Here is a 17,949-nt window from a genome sequence, read left to right on the forward strand (position 1 = left end):
TCACCTTTCTGGGCATTCTGAATCTAGGGGAGCGCTCCATTTTTGTGCAGTCAGTATGGCCAGAGAGCGTAATTGTCATTTAAGTAAACAGAGGCTATTGTGGCGGTCAAGTGTGGCCCTCAAACCAAGTGTGGCCTTTGCAGCCACAACCAGTGATGCAGGATTCAGGATGGATGAAAATAGGCTATTGGGCCTAGATGCAAGGGAGTAGTTTTAATAAGTCCAGACTCTTGCATCTTCCCATACATGGAAAAACACTTAATTCATTGGCCTAGGCTATCTGGTCTATCTTTAACTAGCAGTAATCTTTTGGTGTTCTGCTATCTGTGATTCCCCACCCCCACCCCCCCACCCCAAAACTCCTGTGTATCTTGGCTCCTCCGTTTGCATCTTTGGAAAAGGCCCTCAGAGCTATCTGAGAGAATGTCTCCTGGGCTTCAATCCTCAGCTAAGTCCAACAAATAAAAGATAATTCTCAGCTTTTAGGTTGTTTTTTTCAAGCAACATCTATTCAACTCTAAATGCAGTTAACTGATAGCAAGAGGAAATACTCTTGTCCTTTAAACTTCATATTGAATCCCCCTCCTTGGAAAAAGCCATTTTGCAGATATTTTGTAAATTCATTTCCCAATCCTGGTTTGAATGATATAAATGGGTACTTTACGTTGTCCGTTAAACCGACTCTATAAGATTTCACTGGTCCCCTCATTAATGAGTAAATAAAATTTTTTACACTGTTCATTTTTTATCTGTATACGACTTATGACTTTTATCTTTTTATGAAAAGATGTTTAATTCTTCGGAAAATACACACTTCCTTTTAGGAAACAGAAATGCCTTCCCCTCTGCCTTTCTTAGCTGAAAACCACAGTGAATTTAGTGTAAAGTTTATTACATTGGCAAGGTTTCAATGAACACTACCTGAAATTATTTATAGATTTGTTGATTATTTATTTCCCTCACTAAATATAAGTTCTAGAAGAGCAGAGGCTTGTTTACTTCTGCAACGCTGAAAGCATTGTCTGCAGACAATTATCCTAGTTTGGATAATACTCTCAAACTCTCGGAGGCCATAGTAAAGCCAAGCTACAGTGAAGAATGGAAAGCAGCGGTAGCAATTTAACTCAGAGTGAATTATGACATTTCTCCACTTACTAAGGAGTAGACTAATAATAATTCCACATGCTCCAAAAAAAAATTCCATTACCCTAACTGTGTTCTATGCATGGATTTAATCACTTTGTTTTCAATCATTTCATCCTTAAAACCAGTGGTCCTCAACCTTTTTGGCACTAGGGACTGGTTTTGTGAAGGAAATAGTTCCACAGAGCAATAGTGCTGGGGTGAGGGGGTGGTTTGGGGATGATTTAAGCGCATATTTATTGTGCACTTTACTTCTATTATTGTTACATTGTGATATATAATGAAATAATTGTACAACTCACCATAATTCAGAATCAGTGGGAGCCCTGTTTGTTTTCCTGCAACTAGATGCTCCCATCTGGGGATAATGGGAGACAGTGACACCCAAAGTGTGTTGCTCAAGTCCAGTCTACTCCATAATCTTGTTCTGGTTGCTGTTACTGCAGATAACCTGGGCTCAGAACGATGCATGCATGCATACTAAGTCATTTCAGTCATGCCCAACTCTGTGTGACTCTATGGACTGTAGCCCACCAGGTTCCTCTGTCCCTGGAATTCTCCAGGAGAGAATACTGGAATGTGTTGCCATGCCCTTCTCCAGGGTCAGAAAAACAGAACATTGGAAATGAAAGCAAGTTTTCAGTGAGAAGGCAATAGCAACCCACTCCAGTACTCTTGCCTGGAAAATCCCACGGACGGAGGAGCCTGGTAGGCTGCAGTCCATGGGGCCGCGAAGAGTCGGACATGACTGAGCGACTTCAATTTCACTTTCCACTTTCATGCATTGGAGAAGGAAATGGCAACCCACTCCAGTGTTCTTGCCTGGAGAACACTCTGGGGTCGCACAGAGTCGGACACAACTGAAGCGACTTAGCAGCAGTAGGATATTCCACCTTGACTTTAATCCAGAATGTCTGGAGATTTGAAGTTGTCTCAAACATACTTTTAAGGCCACTGTCATTTGCAATTGCACACAGTTGATCCTTTTCTAGCACAAAGTCGATTCACCTGACATTCACAAGTGGGTCACAGACCCATTCCTTCCCAGTTCAGGGGTCTGTTGAGGCTGAAAAGTAAAGCTCCAGTTCTTTGGAATGCTGTGATAGGTCATGCACCAGCTGGAAGAAAGAAGGCCCCTGGCTCAGTGTCTTCCAAAAATCTCTGCTTATGTTTGAAACATGTTAAAAATCCGAACGCTCACTCATCAGCCCTATAATTCCAAATTGGCTTTGAATGCAGCCATTTTATCTGCCAGTTTGAACACAGTTGTCACTCTTCCCTGAAGTGACAAAATGAGTTTCTTGAGCAGGGTGAATATGTCTCACAAGGGAGCAAGTTTTGCAACCCATTTTGTGTCACTGAAATGTGCTGCCAGTGGTGACTGTTTTTCTAAAAGAAGTCTCTGGGTTAGCCTTTGTCACTCAAAAACTCTGGCCAGTGATCTACCTTTGAAAGCTCTCTCACTTCTCTGTATCAGAGAAGATGTGTGTACTCTGCATCCATCTCCTCACAGAGCTGTATGAACAGACATGAGTTAAGGGTATGTATTGTTTCATTATTTTATTTATTTACTTTTGGCTGTGCTGGGTCTTTGTTGCTGCACAGGCTGTTCTCTAGTTGCGGGAAGCCTGGGCTACTCTAGTTTTGGTGCTCCGGCTTCTCATTGTAGTGGCTTCTCTTGTTGTGGAGCGCAGACTCTAGGGCATGCTAGCTTCTGTAGTTGTGATTCCCAGGCTCTAGAGCACAGGCTCAATACTTGTGGCACACGGGCTTAGTCACTCCGTGGCCTGTGGTATCCTCCCGGACAAGGGATCGAACCTGTGTCTCCTGCCCTGGCAGGCAGATTCTTTACCACTGAGCCACCAGGGAAGCCCAAGTGCATATACTCTAATGTGGTTGATAATGTTAACCACATCCTGCAAAAAGTTGTTAAGTTCAGGTGACATTTTATGGCTAGCTAGTATTTCTCTGTGGATGACACAGTGTACACTCATATTCAGAAGTGACCTCTTTGAAGCACGTAGTGAAACCAGAAAGCCGTCCAGTCACAGCCAGCGCTCCATCTGCTCCAACACAAAATGAACAGTGCAGTTTTCCTGATAGGTAATCATTCAAAGACTTGAATAGTTCTGCAGCTGTAGGGTTGGTGGCAACAAAAGCCCACATATTTTCATGCACATTCTCTCGAAAAATATGTTGTACAAAAACAAGTATTGTTGCCTTCTTATCAACACCTGTAGAGTCATTAACCTGGATTCCATACCACAGTGACTCGTTAATCCCAACAATTGTGCCTCAGTGTCCTCTGCTATGTCATCAATTCATCTAGCTATGTGTGCACTCTCAGTCATCCCGACTCTCTACAACTCCATGGACTGTAGCTCGCCAGGCTCCTTTGTTCATGGGATTCTCCAGGCAAGAATACTGGAGTGGATTGACATTCCCTTCTCCAAGGAGTCTTCCCCACCCAGGGATCAAACCCAGCTCTCCTGCCTTGCAGGCAGATTCTTTAGCATCCAAGCCACTAGGGAAGCAACTGCAGTATCTCCCAGAAGTTCACAACAAACATCCTTAGCAGCAGGCAGGATTAGCTTTTCACCAGTAGTAAAAGGTTTCTTAGTTTTAGCCATATGGTTCGCCACTAAGAATGATGATTTCCATACAGACACATCTGATGAAGTGGTGTGTGTGTGTGTGTGTGTGTGTGTGAGTTGCTCAGTCGTGTTTGACTCTTTGCAACCCCACTGACTGTAGTCTGCCAGGCTCCTCTGTCCATGGGATTCTCCAGGCAAGAATACTGAAGTGGATTGCCATTCCCTTCTCCAGAGGATCTTTCCAACTCACATTTTGAACCCTGGTCTCCTGCATTGCAGGGAGATTCTTTACCGTGGTGGCCTTCAGTAATTGCTTCTGTTCTTCATGTTCACCTTTTTTTTTTTTTCTTCCTTTCTCTTTTGAAAATCTCCAAAGGCTTGTCTTCTAATACAGTGTACTTGGTCTTCATGTGGCAAAGCAGTTGTGAAGATTTCATGGCTTTATTGCATAGCCGGTCACCACATATTGTATAAAGTGGGCTTAGAGATTGTGAATCACCTGTTGCAACGAAGCCGTAATTTAACTAGGACTCTTGATATTTTCTTTTAAACTGCAGTTTTCTTTTTGTTGGCAGTCTTAGACTCTTCTGCTGTCTCACCATTGGGTCTTTCCCCGTTTTCAAAGAACCTCTCCAGCAATGTTTGTCTTTTATGCATTTTGGCTAGGGTTAGCTTATGGGCTTACCAAAACTATGACTGAGACAAGTGCACAGTGCTGGAAAGAGGCATGGATGGAAGTGGTAAATAAGATAACGGGTGGGCCACACATAGACTAAAATAAGTGTCAGATTCTTACTTAAAGCCTGCCAACCACATGCATCTGTACAATTGAAGTACAGCAACTCACTTTCCACTGTCAAGCCTGCCACCAGATGCAGCTTAATTGTCACTTGCCACTCCCTAATAGGGTTTTGATATGAGTCTGCAAGCATCTGATTTATTATGGTCTCTGTGCAGTCAAACCTCTTTGCTAATGGTAATCTGTATTTGCAGTCAGTTAGTGCTACCGTCTCAGATCCGCCTCAGATCATCAGGCTTTAGATTCTCATAAGGAGCGTGCAGCCTAGATCCCTCGAACGTGCAGTTCACAGTAGGGTTTGCACTCCTATGAGACTCTAACGCCACGGCTGATCTGACAGGAGGCGGAGCTCGGCAGTATTGTGAGATGAAGCTTTGCTTGCTGACTTGTGCACCACTCACCTCCTGCTGTGAGTCCCGGTTGCTAACAGTCCACAGACTGGTACTGGTCCATGGCCTAGGGGTTTGAGGATCCAACCCTGCCCTCGACTATAAAATAGAAAAGATAATAATACTTTTCTAGTGGAATATCGTGAGGGTTTCACGACTTTATTCACATTAAGCCTTTCAACAGGGCCTAGGGTCAGCCGTCAGTGAATATCAGCTAGAGTGGTGGTGGTTTAGTCGCCAAGTCAAGTCCAGTTCTTGCGACCCCGTGAACAGTAATGTAGCCCACCAGACTCTTCTGTCCGTGGGATTTCCCAGGCAAGAATACTGGAGCGGATTGCCATTTCCTTCTCCAGGGGATCTTCCTCACCCCGGAATCAAACCAGTGTCTCCTGCATTGCCAGTGGATTCTTTACTGCTGAGCCACCTAGCTATAATTGACTAGAAATTTATTTGTAAAGTAGTATGAGATAAAGAGCTAATTATATATTTTCATTTTTAAAAACAAAGCCCAATTTATTTTATTATTATTCTTTTCGTTTTTTGGCTCCATCACGCAACATTCGGGATCTGAGTTTCCCATACCAGGGATGGAACCCCTGCCCCCCTGCTCTGAAAGTGCAGAATCTAAACCGCTGGACCACCAGGGAAGTCACACTAATTATATTTTTAATAGATGCTGTTTAAATTATGTTAATTCCCTGGAAAGGATTTTCTACATCTGCTCTAAGCTTCCCTGAAGATTTTATAAGCCTATTTCTACTTCACCTCTACTCCCACCCCAACTGATATTATTTCATTACGTGCTATTTAATTTGACCTTCCACACCACAATTTCTGGTTAAAATGTGCTCTTCTATATTATACTTTTTTTAATCAACTTTAATCAGCACTATTGAAGGGAAGAATTTTTAAAGACTTCTACCAAGAAAAATCTGACTGTAAATAAAAGCATTCATAGCAGATGAATGAATCTGTAATATGATGTATTCATTACATCCCAGAAATAAAAGGATTAGTGAAACGTCAGTTCAAATCCCTACTAGTCTCCTCATTAGACTGTCTTATCAGTTGTGAGACATCTGAAAAATATGGATAGAATACTCAAATTTGTCCGTCCCCGTACCCCCTTCATGGGCAAAAATTTTTGGCTGGAAGCACCCCTTAATAAAATAGAACCCAGCTGCTTTCCTTTAATATTCTCTTGAAATATTGCAAAAAGAACTTCATTTGTTCAAAAGACTCCCATAACCATCACTTCAAATGGTTTTTTCTTATAAATTCTGGATGGCATTAAAATCTTTAAAAAGTCCCACATGGCACGTTTTGTGGTTTTGTTGAAATGTTTGACTTTTAATCACAGAGGACAGAGTCTTTAAAACAACACAACTACTTTAAAGAAACAGTTAGTGGTCTGCCCAAAGACTGCAGTTCAATAGAACTGTTATTTCCTTGTATGTTAATCTGTGTACTACTTAAGGAATTTATTATATACCTGCAAGAACAAATCTGGAAATCTGAATTCTGCTTCATAGACTAGTTTGTAAGTAAAAGTCAGTAGAACATTTAAGCTATGTGATGAATCAATTTCATTTCCTCTCCACCCCAAACAAAACTGAGCTATGGAATAAGTAATAGTTGCAAAAAAGTTGAATAAACTAAGGGTAAATCGAGTGATAAATAATGATATTGATAGATATCATTAGAAAAAATATATAGAAAATTGAACGATATCTTTGCTATCTAAATATATCAGAGAAATACATAAGTAAATCTAAAGCATGCCACTCTTCTTGCTATTTCTTTTTAATTTTGGAAAATACAGTTATTTTTCATAAAATTATTTTTTCTATGTTGTTAACATCTTACAGATTTATTACTGTTATTTTTGAATCAATTTATAAATATTTTAAATTTTTCTCAATTTTAATTCCAATATGGTAACTATCAATAGCTATAACCAGATAAACGAAAGCTCGTTCAGTTCAGTCACTCAGTCGTGTCCAACTCTTTGCGACCCCATGATTGCAGCACACCAGGCCTCGCTGTCCATCACCATCTCCCAGAGTTCACTCAAACTCACGTCCATCGAGTCAGTGATGCCATCCAGCCATCTCATCCTCTGTCGTCCCCTTTTCCTCCTGCCCCCAATCCCTCCCAGCATCAGAGTCTTTTCCAATGAGTCAACTCTTCGCATGAGGTGGACAAAGTACTGGAGTTTCAGCTTTAGCATCATTCCTTCCAGAGAATACCCAGGGCTGATCTCCTTCAGAATGGACTGGTTGGATCTCCTTGCAGTCCAAGGGACTCTCAAGAGTCTTCTCCAATACCACAGTTCAAAAGTATCAATTCTTCAGCACTCAGCCTTCTTCACAGTCCAACTCTCACATCCATACATGACCACTGGAAAAACCATAGCCTTGAGTAGACGGACCTTTGTTGGCAAAGTAATGTCTCTGCTTTTGAATATACTATCTAGGTTGGTCATAACTTTTCTTCCAAAGAGTAAACGTATTTTAATTTCATGGCTACAGTCACCATCTGCAGTGATTTGGGGTCCCCTATAATTTTTAGGAGCATAAAGGGATCTGGAACCAGTAAGTTTGAGAACCACTGACCTAACCAGCACAGTGGACAATGATTACTGGTATTTGGAAAGATGCCTTTGAGGTACCAAGTGCTGCTATCAGCAAATTTTTTTTTAATAGAGAAGTAAAGTAGATTTAAGAATTTTCAAAATTATTAATACTCTGAGGTTATAGAGTTCTCACATTAATTTCAGTATAGATTATTGGTGAATCAGTGTTTGCCTGGACAAGAACCTTCTTGTCAGAATCTGTTTTTCACCTGTTAAAGAGAAATAAAATTTGCTTCCTAATGAAACTTTAACTTCTTTACTCTCACAAAAACAAAGGCACATCAGGTATCGAAATATTTATACCACAATTTAATTATTCGCTTCCATCCCTCAAGTATTTCTTGTCTCCTAATATTGGTGATTATCTCATTTAGGCAAATAAAAATGTGTGATCTTTATTCTGAATTGCTCCAACATATTAGAAGGAGTCATTGTTAAGTGGTGCCCAAGTGCCAGGAAGATGAGAAGTGCTATGTAATTATCACCGTGGGAAAATAACTTTCCATGTGCTTGGCTGAACTCACTACTTGGACTTGTGGATTTAAATCTGAAGCTTCAGGACTTTGGGGATGAACATGGTGACATAGGTTTAGCAACTGGCTGTTTTTCCTCCTTTGAGTCACACAAGAGCATCAGGGATGACCAAACCAATGAACTTGATGTTCAGCAAAATTGGGAGCAGATCCACAGCCTCCAAAATATGAATCAGGGCTGCTAGGAGTAGCTAAAATCAGACAGAAGCCAGAAAGGAGGAGGTGGTGGACTTGGGTGAGCAGGACTAGAGGCAGCAGTCCTCCTGGAATCTGATTAATTTCAGAGTAGCAGAAGAAGGGATTAAGCAGAGGAGCCATGTAATCTGCTAAGGCTGCTGTAACATAGAGCCACAAACCAAGGGGCTTACACAACAGAAACGGATTGGCTCATGATTCTAGTGGCCAGAAGTCTGAAACTGAAGTGTCTGCAGGGCTAGTTTCTTCTGAGGGCTGTGAGGGAGAATTTGTCCCAGGCCTTTTGCCTGTTGCTGGTAACTCCTAGCAATCTTTCAAACATAGAGCAGAGGGCTTCTCAGGGGACACAGTTTCCAGTAGAATTCAGAGCAGGCAGACCTGAGGAGAGGCCCACCAGCCTATCCTAGAGACTGAGTTTCTACCGATGCAGCAAAACTGAACAAAAAATTCACACCAAGGTGATAGCTACTTAAGCATCCCAACCTCCTTATTGGCATTCCTTAAAAGGGAGCCAGGGAGGGTGTCACTTAACTCCTTTGGAATTAAGCTATCATGGTAAAATTTTAGCACAATTTTTAGATGAATCTTCCTCTCTGGAAAGGCATCATCAGGGGTTGTCATTCAATCACTCAGTTGTGTCCAACTCTTTGAGACCCCATGGACTGCAGCACACCAGGCTTCCCTGTCCATCACCATCTCCCGTAGCTTGCTCAAACTCATGTCCATCGAGTCAGTGATGCCATCCAACCATCTTGTCCTCTGTCATCACCTTCTCCTCTCACCTTCAATCTTTCCCAGAAACAGGGTCTTTTCAAACGAGTCAGCTCTTTGCATCAGGTGGCCAAAGTATCAGAGCTTCAGCCTCAGCATCAGTCCTTCCAATGAATATTCAGGACTGATTTCCTTTAGGAATGACTGGTTTGATCTCCTTGCAGTATAAGGGACTCTCAAGAGTCTTCTCCAACACCGCAGTTCAGAAGCATCAGTCATCAAAGGAGGTGCTTGAAAAGCTAGCATTACTTTGGTTCCTCATATCACATAGTTGTTTGGAGAAATGGGAAGTGGTGAGAGGCCTCACTGAGCATGATGGAGAGTTGGCCCTGGTAAGCCCGCTGGTAGGCATTTGCCAAGGGGCCAGCTGGTCATGATGGGACGATGCAGTGAAAAGCCCAAGGAAATCTGCATGAATGTGGAGGTGGCTTGCCTGTCATGCTGATGCCCTTCTTCTTAAGATGCTTCACCAGGCCTATCACCAGACTTCCTACCCTCTGTGAGTGTCAGTGACTGCCAGCAAGAGAGAGGACGAAGAGGGATGTGGGCAATGATCAACCGCCCTCCCAGACTGGCCCAGACCACTGGGATCTTCTCCTCTGAGCTCCCCCATCTTGACCACAGTGGCCACGGCTGCACAGTTCCAAAGGGCTCCACTCATGTGCATACCCAGCCTGGTTTTGTCCAGTATCTGTGTATGCGTTTGTCTTACCACCTCAGCTAGACAGCTCCTGCCAGGCCAGGACAGATTTGTAAATCTTTTTATATGCCAAACCACCTAGCGTTAAGCCCAGCCTGATAAACGTTTGCTGATGGATGGGCAATCCAGCAACGGGGTCATCGACCCTGAATTACAGATAAATGGACTGTTTAGTCTTGTAAGAGCATCTATTTTGAAGCTCTGCAAACCTGATTTTGCACAGCTTTGGGATCTGGTATGAGTATGAGTCGTCCAAAACTGTGACCTTTCATGACACAGGGTGTCTCTGAGCAGGAGTGTGGCTTGACCCACAGCAGTTTTCTGCTCCCGCTAAGGTCAGTTTCCACTTCCCTAAAAGGGTTCAGTTCTAAGCAGGGATTTCACAAGCCGCAAGGAGAGCTGACGCACTCTACAAAGCCCTGTGTGAGGTTCGGATTAGTCATGGTCATAACCACCGTTTATGCAGCCTCAGAGCAGGCCCAGGCTCACATTTCTCCCAGAGGCCCACGGTATTTTTCCCTATGATTTTTTTTTTTGAAGCTTGAGACCTCAAAACCATACTAGAATACTTCTCCTGTAATGTAAGAGTTTGAGCAGCTAAATGATTCTTTATTGGGCCCTCTCAAGCCTGCATGGCTTCCATCTGGCAACTAACATGCAGTAAAAAAGGCTTTCAGACACTTTCACAGCATTGTCTGTGTGCTGGACTGCCCTGCTGGAATCAATTGCAAGTGGATGAAAAAAAATGGAGGGGGAAAAAAACACAAAGATGCCTAATTGAGAATGAGAGGAGTGGTGTTTTGGTCAGTAACTTGTAGCTGCTTCTTCAGTCCCTCACTTGTATTTGTACCTGATCCAGTACTTGATCTTGGGACGCTGCACGTTTTATTCACCTGATGTTACGTTTAATGGTAGATTAAATTCAGATTCTAAATATATCTTACTGAGAATGGAATGTTTGGCCACTTTCACCACTCGATTTAACAGCTATTCTTGAACATCGACAATGAAGATGAATAACCAAGCATAGCCAAGCGTGTGGGCTTCCCTGGTGGCTCAGGGGCAAAGAATCTACCTGCCAGTGCAGGAGACTTGAGTTCTATTCCTGGTCGGGAAGATCCCCTGGAGACAGAAACGGCATTCCTCTCCAGTATTCTTGCCTGGGGAATCCCATGGACAGAGGAAACTGGTGGGCTACAGTCCATGGGGTCACAAAGAGTCAGACAAAACTGAAGCAACTTTAGCATGCATGCATTCACCAGTATTCTTGCCTGGGAAATCCCATGAACAGAGGAGCCTGGCGGGCTATAGTCAATGGAGTCTCAGAGTCAGACACGACTTAGTGACTAAACAGCAACAACAAGCCAAGCATGTGAGGCTCCAGGGAACACAAGGATCCTGGGTCTGTGAGCTAAAACAATCCGGCAAATTAGGAGAATCTAAGAAATCTATGGAGTTTCCTCATAGATCAGTCAGTAAAGAATCTGCCTGCAATGCAGGAGACCCAGGTTAGATTCCTGGGTCGGGAAGATCCCCTGGAGAAGGAAAAGGCAATCCACTCCCGTACTCTTGCCTGGAAAGTCCCATGGATAGAGGTGCCTGGTGGGCTATACAGTCCATGGGAGTCCGACTTGCAAGAGCTGGACACGACTTAGCGACTAAACCACCACCTCCATGGAATCAGGGACTGGAAAGGGGTCTTGGGCAAATGAAACTGATGAACGCAGAGTCCATTGCCTTTTTATTTTCAAGATCTGAACTTACAAGCATCTCTCTCTTTATTCAATTAGATATAAACTTGCCAAATACCTGTACTGTAATTTTAAAGAGTAGCCACCAATGCAGGTTCCATTAATGTTTGTCCCTGCTGGGTGAGCAGGACAGGTCAACTTTTTTTGTACAGTTTATGAAACAGGGAATATTGTCCTCTGAAATCCAAGAGAAACACGGTGAACCCAGCAGATCCTTCTGTTAGAGAATGAGCGGCTAGGAGTGAGCTGAGATAAGGAGTGAGGGGTCCCTGCACCAACAGCGAATGTCCGTGAAAATTACATAGAAGACAAGCTAAGTTTCCCAGCATCTTCTTCTGCTCTCAGACAATCCCAGGCCATGGGGGCATGGCCTTACTGAGCTACAGTGAGCAGAAGACTTTGAAAAAGCTCCTGGCCCTCTCTGGTGTGGGTCTTCCCTGGTGGCTCAGATGGTAAAGAATCTGCATGCAATGCAAGAGACCTGGGCTCGATCCCTGGGACGGGAAGATCCCCTGAAGATGGAAACGGCAACCCACTCCAATACTCTTGCCTGAAGAATTCCATGGACAGAGGAGCCTGGTGGGCTACAGTCCATGGGCTTGCAAAGAGTCAGACAAGACTGAACAGCTAACACTTTCCTCCCCAGTGTGCCACCTCGAAGGTGAGCCTGCTGCTCCTCCTCCTTCATTCGGAGCATCTATTTGCTTCTTTCTTCTGGCTGTGCTGACATGCAGGAGGGACCAGCTACTTCGCAAGAGGAGCTTCGAGTTGCTCAGCCGGCTCCCAGCCCTGTACCTGGGGCAGCTGCTGGGGGCCTGTCTGGGCCAGGCAGGAGGGCACCAGCACCAGCTGCCAAGCATAAGGCATGCCCTGGCCGCTCAGCTGGCCTCTCCTTGCAGCCCGCACTGTGGCTCTGACTCATGGTCTCCTGCCACATCTTGCAGTCAGGCAAGGAGAACTCAGCTTGGAGTAAGGAGGGGCTGCAGCCCCTCAGGCATCCTCTCTGCCCTCCCAGCGGGCAATGAGCTCCTGCTCTGGAGATTCTGCACTGGTCTTAGCTTTGCCGGCTCGACAGCTCACAGTGACCACAGCTGGTGCATCTGGGCAGCTGAAGGTTCAGCGTGGTGTGGCTCACCCAGACTTTTAGGTCTCTTGGGAAATGAGCAGGGTGTGGGTTGGGGGCTTACTCACAGTATAAACATGGAACTCACTGGGCATGATCATTTGGAAATACCTGAACTTGTTTTCCCTTTTGCCTTTCTGAGAATGTAACATTTTCTAGTTTCCCTGAGGCATTTACTTACATGAGGGAGAAGAAGTTCTAGAAGGAATACGGAAAGGAAGGAAACATTGCTATTCACCTTTTGACACTCCAGATTTTTATAGCTTTGTTAAAATATAATTGAAATACAATAACTATACATATTGTACACATTCAAAGTATACAGTTTGATGAGTTTTGGCCTTTGTATACATCTGTGAAACAATCATCACAATCAAGATAGTGAACTTGGAATTTCCCTGGTGGTCCAGTGGCTAAGACTCTGACCTCCCAATGCAGGTGTCCCTGAATTCGATCCCTGGTTAGGGAACTAGGTCCTACATGCCGCAACAAAGACCCAGCGTTGCTGGAGGAAAAAGAAAAAGACATCAAACTTATTCATAACTTCAGAAGTTTCCTTACTTCCCCTCCAGGTCCCACGCAACCAGCAATTTCTTTCTGTCAGTATAGATTAATTGGCCTTTTCTAGAAATTTATATACATGGGGTAATAGTACTTACACATGTTTTGTCTGTTTTCTTTCACTCTTCATAATTTTGAGGGAACTCATCTCCATTGTTGTATAAATCAGTAAGTCATTCTTTTTTATTGCTCAGTAATATCCATTGTATGGATATCCCACAATATGTTTATTTACCCACTGATGAACATTTGATTGTTTCCAGTGTGTGGCTATTACAGATAGAGCTCCTGAGAACATTTGTGTATAAGTCCTTGGGTAGATACATTCTTGCTTATCTCTTGGGAAAATTCCTAGGAATGGAATAGCTGGGTCATATCATCAGTGTATTTTTATCCTACTAAACTATTTACCAAGCAGTTGTAAATTTTTTCTGTTCTTACCGACAGGGTATGAGGGATCCCATGCTTCACATTCTCACCAACACTTACTCTGGTCAATCTTTATAATTTTAATCATTCTAGTCCATTCTAGTCGGTATAAGGGAATATTTAATTACGCTTGAAATTTGCACTTCCCTAGTGACTGAAGACATTCGAAGTAAGATTTTTAGTGAGATATTATTCCAGCTAGCTTGGCTATTGCTTGGGGAAGATTTTCTAAATTCCTTTATACTGAAACAAAATACCACAGTGATTAAAACATGGGTGTGGCATGTGCATGAGGTCATACATACAAGGATATTCTTTGCAGCATTCTTTGTAATAGCAGAACAACGAAAAAGCTAAGTGTACAGTAATAGTCATACATTATAGAGGCCTGGTTAAGTAGATTATAGTGTCATATTAATCAGGTCTTCCAGAGAAGCAGAACCATAGGATATGGATATATATAAAAAGAGATTTAAATTTTAAGGAATTGGCTCATATGATTGTGGAGGTTTGATGAGTCCAGAATTTGATGCAGAAGGCTGACACGCCTGAAAAAGTTGGCTGCAACTGGAAAGTTGCAGCTCAAGTCCAAGGGCAGTCAGGCTGGAGACCCAGGAAGGAGCTGATGTTGCACTTCAAGTTGCAAAGCAGTCTGCTGGTAGATTCTCTCTTGCTCGAGAGAGGTCAGGTTTTTGTTCTATTCAGTCCTTCAACTGATTGCACGAGGCCCACCCACATTATGGACGGCAATCTGCTTTCTCAAAGTATACCAATTTAAATGTAAATCCCTTCCAAAACCACCCTCAGAGAAACATCCTGAATAATGTTTGACCAAATATGAGGTCGCCCCACAGGCCACTCAAATTGACACATAAAATTAACCATCAGAGGTATGAATGGAATACTATGAAGCCATTAAAAGAAAACACAGGTCTATATGTACTAAAATGAGTATATCTCCAAGATACATTACTAAGTGGGAAAAATAAAAACACCTATGGACAGTAAAATATGCTACTATAATAAAACAGTTTTAAAATAATGTATGTGGTTATGATTGTAGATATGTAATATATATCTTAAAGGATTATTATGGGGGAGAAGGTGGTTGCCTCCAAAAAGAAGAACTGAGTAGTTATGGAGCAGGAAAGAAATAGACCAGTTTTTAAATTTAACTCTGCATCTTTCATATTTTAAAATTTTATGGTGTGTACAGAGCCTTTGCTTTAAAGTCCAGCTCCAAGGATTAGACATGTGTCCCAGGCTTCTTTCCTGCAGGTACAGAGACAGACACTTTAAAGCAAAAGTGATGACAAGGTGGGGATTGGTGGGGATGGAGACCAGAGTATGCTCCAGAGTAGCATGGCCAGGATCCAACAAGGCTGCTCATCCATTGGCTGCTGTGGGGTGGACAGCCCAGGCCAGGGACTGGGGGAGATGGGGCTGGAGCTTGGAGCAGAAAGGGACATGGCACTGTGAGAGCCAATATGAGGCTCTCCAACCAGGGATTGAACCCTGGGCCTCCTGCAGTGAAAGCACAACGTCTTAACCATTGGACCACCAGGGAATTCCTCGCCCTGATATTTTGGATTTACAAATTAGTGTAAAGAGACTCTCCCTCCTGACACGAGCCCTGCAGAGGAAATCCCTGTTCAGGGACGACTGATAAACACCCCTCTGTTTTGCCAGCGCTTTGAAGTTTGGACTCCACAATAATAGGGCTTCGCTGGGAAAAAAAAAAAAAAAAAGCCAGCCTCCCTCCATCCTGTGCTGCAAGCTGATGGTCTGCATATGGTAGTGATTAATGCGTGCTATCATGTGCTGTGAGATTCTAGACTCCTCCAGCCCTCTTCCCACTTTCCCATGCTCCTCCCTCCCTATTCCCTTCTCCCAAGACCTCTATTTTCCCCCAAACCCTTGGCTGACTTAATTCCCTACTTCCCCATCTTGCTCTGACGACCCCAAGCCCAACTCTGTGGGATGTTCTCCAAGCAATGACCAGAATCCCAGCCCCACGGCCATGGACACATTTTAAAGCAGAACTTTGGTTTTTCTGTTGTTTTGTTTTGTTTAATTTTCTTCAAGGAGAAGGGGGGAAAGGAATTTTTTAATAGATTTTTTTGTTTCCTTCTTTCCCTTTCCCTTCTTTCCAGAAAACCAGCATGTCATTGGCTCAGGACTCAGTAAAGAACCAACAGCTAAGTCCTATTAAAATCAGAAGGAAAAAAATTTCAAAATAAAATTTCCCACTGTCCTGTCTTTTAAAATGAAAGTTTCTTTTTTTGTTGTTGTAACGTGTAATTAAAATCTTGTTTGTTTCCTGAACTCTCTGAAGAGATCTGAGTGCATTTGGTGTGTTTCTGAGAAAAGTACAGCTTGTATCTTCACTATCTTGCATCATGTGTCGGGCACACATTCCGGAAGACAAATATAACCAAGGCCTCTTAGAGCTTCCAAGCTAAAAAATCGCTGGTGGCAGCTCACTCGCTAGGCTGTAACTGCCCCCTTCACGTGACAGAGCCGTCCCTTGGATGGACTTCCCAGTTTCCACCCCCCTGCCAGAGCTTTACCACTTGTGGCAGAAATATGGGACCTGCTCTCCACTCTTGTCTGGTGTGTGGTCACGTGCCCCGAGTCTCCAAGTCGGAAGTGATTAATACCAAGTGCTCAAACCAAAAGGACTACTTAAGCTGTGATCCTTAAGTCCTTCTGTCCCCTCAGCTTCCATCTCCAGTAGTATGTATCGTTGGCCCTATAATCAAAATATGTTTTATAAGGGTCCCTTACAAGGGTCCCCAACAGCACTGCCATCAGTCTAACCCAAGCTACCATCTTCTATGACTTGGAACTTGCAATAACTTCCTAACTTCCTCTGTTTTCACATGTGGCACAAAATTTTACCAGTAAGTTCTCTATGTTTCCCTTCTTTGCTTCACTCCCCTGCCTGGCATATCATTTTTCAAGCTGGTAGATAGAATTTATAATCCCACGGTCCTGGAATTAAAGGAAAGCTGTAAAGCAGCCTGACAATGTCTGTATTTGTGGGAGCCTGAATTACAGATGCATCTTTGCTGTAGGCTCTGGAGGCTAGAGAGTATGCCTGGATCCAGTAGCAGAGCCAGAGATGAGGTTTTTCCAGACTGGGAAGTAAAAGACAGTTTGGTGGCAGCTGAGATCAGTGAGCAGCCCAGACAAGGCTCCAGGGAAGGGGGGGTCACCAGATCAGATAACTTGGGGGCCTGAGGTGCCAAGGGGGACTTTCTTTGGGGCAGAGTCTTCGAAGGGGCTGTCCTTGCCTTGAACGATCATGTGCTATAACCAGGCCACCTGGAGGCCCTTGGTGGGTTTTCTGAGTGCCTAATAAGGATTCCCTCATGGTCCTGAGAAGGAAATGGCAATCGACTCCAGTGTTCTTGCCTGGAGAATCCCAGGGACGGGGAAGCCTGGTGGGCTGCCATCTATGGGGTCGCACAGAGTCGGACACGACTGAAGTGACTTAGCATGGTCTTGAAAAGGGAAGAAGTCTCAATAATGACCTGTTAGGAAGGAAGGGCCTTAAGGCAGAATCAGGCTGGGCAACTAGAAACAATAATTCTTGAAGATCTGAATGTGAACCCAGATTGACATCTACTGTACACTTCGACATGACAGTCTTCCCAGTTCTCTCTGTCCTAACAGAGTTCCTAGTCCGAAAAGTCAGCCTAGAATGAGTTATTCACCCTGTTCAAAACTCCTTTTACAGAATGGTAAACTTTTTAAAGATCAGGTTATGTTACGTCTCTTATTCAAATCGAGGTTCCTCACCATGGCCTCTGAGCATTCTGTGAGCGGGAACCACCCCCCTCCCAAGTCATCTTGTCATCTCCTCGCTCTCCTAGACTGCTCCTAGCCTCACTCCTTCTCATCAGCCAGCCTGCCTCTGTTCTGTCTTCAACAGCCCAAGCTTATTTTTTTTTCTCAACTTGTGACCGATTGTTCCTACTGCCTGGACCATCTTCACCTCTTCCTCCTGACCTTACCAAGGCTGCCTTCTCCTCTCCTGCATATCTCAGCCCAGAGAAACTGTTTCCAGCCATCCCCTTTCAGGAAGCTTCCCCACCCTGGCCCCAGTCCCTCTCACTAAATCACTCTCTTCAGTCTACTCATATGGGCTTCCCAGGTGATGCTAATGGTAAAGAATCCACCTGCCAATGCAGGAGACGCAAGAGATGCGGGTTTGGTCCCTGGGTGGGAAGATCTTCAGAAGGAGGAAATGGCAACCCACCTCGATATTCTTGCAGGCTCTGTCCATGGGAGCCTGAAAGAATCAAACACAACTGAGCATAC

The sequence above is a fragment of the Ovis canadensis genome, chromosome 3, assembly GCF_042477335.2.
Source record: "Ovis canadensis isolate MfBH-ARS-UI-01 breed Bighorn chromosome 3, ARS-UI_OviCan_v2, whole genome shotgun sequence".
NCBI classification, from domain to species: Eukaryota; Metazoa; Chordata; class Mammalia; order Artiodactyla; family Bovidae; genus Ovis; species Ovis canadensis.